Below are 3,076 nucleotides of genomic sequence, written 5' to 3' on the forward strand. Positions count from 1 at the left end.
GTCAACATTACTCTTTAATTTTATTTAATAACACATGAGTTTGAAATAACCTCTTTTATTTTTTCATTTTTTTTCATAAAATTATTTTTAAAAATATAAAAAAATTTATTTAAAAATTGTTGATTTATATATATCAACTATTTATTTACATTAATATATTATAAAAATATAAATAAATATTATGAGAGATTTAACTCTTAATCAATAACTTACACCTATCTAGATAAATCAATACATATCAGTCCATGAGTATCCTATTCATTCTAAAAGCATAAAGATAAACTGTAAAATAAAATATAAAAATATTTTTTTTTTGAAGATCTCTGATTCAAGTTAAAAGCTAAGATAAAAAACTTTATAAGAGAAGAGAAAAAAAATAGACCTTAAGGAGGATTTAAGTAGGTTTGACATGAAATTAAACGCTTGAACTAGGCTTGCTTTTGTAAAATTTCCCAATAGACGAACCATAATGAATAATTTGCACAATTGCAAATTGATGAGATAGCTAGTGAGTTTGAATAATTGCTGAATTGTGAGTATGAAAATGTGATATTTAAAGAACGTTCTTTAGGTCTAATATTAACTAGATAATATGTAGATTATTGATTAATACATTAATTTATGCATGAATTGTTTTTATATATCTTCTTTGATTTGTATTTATATATGTTTGTATTTTCTATTAATTACAGTTTAAGTTTACATTGATTGAAATCAACCCATACATGTTCACACTATATCGTCACCTTGACTAGTATAATAAGTGTGGACTCGTTCTATATATCAAAGACGAGCCCTTAGATGGAATTTGAGTTAGTAGATCTAAAAAATATACAATGTGTAGCTGTCACTACAAATTGAAATAATCAATTTATTGTGGTTCTTAGTAATACCTAGTTCTGGTCTACAATAATATTTTGAAAGAAGATTTGGACATCTCACTTACTTGGAAAATCAATGTAAATTATAACTTAAAAAGAAAAATGTGTATTTAGTTGGAGTCAAGTAAAATAAATTATTTAAATTTGGTAAAGTTCAAGTGGTTTGGAGTGGGTAAGTCAATTCAATATATAGTTGCATAAAAATATTCAAATAAAAAAAACACATGTTCAAATATGCGACATTCATTTTAAGAATTAAAATTCCAAGCATTAAGCTATTAGACCAAAACAAACCGTTCAAGTGGTTTGTTTGGAGAAAAGGGTTACAAAACAAAATAATATGGTGACAAATCGATATAATAATTTATAATTTAACATACCAAAACTTTGATGCGTGAGATAAAGAATAATGACAACGAAAAAAAAGATAAAGTAGTTGATGACACTATATCATTACATGATATTTGCGAGCATTTTCGAAGGAATCGATGAAATTATGAGGTAAAACCAAGTTAAAAGGATGAAGAATTGAGCAAAAGTGTCAAAGAGGTAGAAATTGGGACTTAAAAAAAAGAAAAAAAGAAACTTTTATCATTATATTTCTCGCATCCGCGATGCTCTCATTGTGGACACGATGATAAAGTATCGCGATCATGATGCAACTCAACGCGGCCGCAATGACGTGAATTTCTTATACGTTTTTTGCAACTCAAAATAGGAAACTGTGAAGACTTTTTGGGGATTCTAAATTCTATGTGAGAAAGTGACAAGAGAGAGTATTTGACTACGACTTTCGAGAGATTTGGAGCCATTTGAGAATTTATTTTTCATTGATTTTCATGATTTCTTTTTATAAACTCGTGACAATTCTTTGTTTAACTATGAGTAGCTAAGCTATTTTTTATTAGGTCTTTAGAGATGAACCTAATTGAACTATGATGAATCACATCAACTCATTGTTCTTACTATTCGACGTGTGCGCAAAGTGATTTTAGATGAGGAGATATTATGATCGTAAGCCTACCATTTGAATTAGGACAATTGCTTAACTTAGTATTAATTAGGAATAAATAAGCTTAATTAGGAATAACTTAGTATTAATTATGTTTACAATAAATGAGAGAAAATTATATTTATAAATGAAAAGAATATACAACTAATTAACCAACAAATCTACAAACAAGTCCAAAACATTCCTAGTCACCCGTTGCAACCGCCGCTCCTCTGTTGCACCGTCTCTACCATCTCGTTAGAAAAATTAAGTCATATTACACCATTAATTTTTATATAGTATAAAATCCAAATCATATATTCATTCGAAAGATAGAGAGAGCATAATACTCTAAAATTAACATTATAATTGATAGTAAGTCACACGGTTCACGTGAATTAAACCCAACTTTTGAAACAAGCTCAAATTACCTTATTCATCAATTATCATACATCCTCTAAATTAAGCTACTATTTGAATATGAAGCGCAAACATCAACATTTCCATATACAAGTTACTATTTTATATTGCCCAGCACTTATATATTGTATACTATAGACTAGCTTCAGCCCTTTGTCATCATTCTGAAACTTAATTTTTGGAGTTGTTTGCCAAACTCTCTGTCTCCTTCTTTGTTCCAAACCTATTAATTTGTCCACCATTTCCGTTGCTCAGACCCGACCTTCTTGGTCCACCACGTGTTCTGCTTCCAAAACGTAAAACAGTTAGTTTCATGATTATTAGTTATGTTAGTTTTCAGAGTTTAAACTTAAACCTCAAACTAAAGGCATTAAGAAAAAAAAGTAGTTACTTCAACGAGGATCTAACTAGGTTTGACATGGAATTCAACACTCGAGCTAGGTTTGCTTGGGTAAGATTTCCCAATTGACGAACCATCATCAGTTTTTTTGTCTTGCTATTCACTTTGAATAATTGCTGCAAAGCAAGTAAGAAGAATGTGATATTTAAAGACCGTGGTTAAGGTTTAATGTTGACTCAATAATATGTGGATTATTAATTAATGGATTCTAATAATGTAAGTATGAATTGTCCTTTCTTTAATTTGTATTATAATTTTTATGTTTTTTTTAAAAGACAAACAAAAATAAAATTATATATATATATATATATATATATATATATATATATATATATATATATATATATATATGGGATAAGTTTTTAGTTAATATATAAATAAGGG

General features: G+C 27.7%; 1 long non-coding RNA gene across 1 annotated transcript; it reads right to left on the minus strand.

Moving 5' to 3' along the window:
• Positions 1-2,216: 2,216 nt before the first annotated feature.
• LOC127083029 (uncharacterized) lies at positions 2,217-2,833 on the minus strand. Its single transcript, XR_007788292.1, has 2 exons — positions 2,684-2,833; positions 2,217-2,575 (listed from the first exon to the last, which is right to left on the minus strand). It is a non-coding gene; the product is annotated as an uncharacterized LOC127083029 (long non-coding RNA).
• Positions 2,834-3,076: the final 243 nt, after the last annotated feature.

The sequence above is a fragment of the Lathyrus oleraceus genome, chromosome 5 (assembly GCF_024323335.1).
Source record: "Lathyrus oleraceus cultivar Zhongwan6 chromosome 5, CAAS_Psat_ZW6_1.0, whole genome shotgun sequence".
In the NCBI taxonomy this organism is placed as follows: Eukaryota; Viridiplantae; Streptophyta; class Magnoliopsida; order Fabales; family Fabaceae; genus Lathyrus; species Lathyrus oleraceus.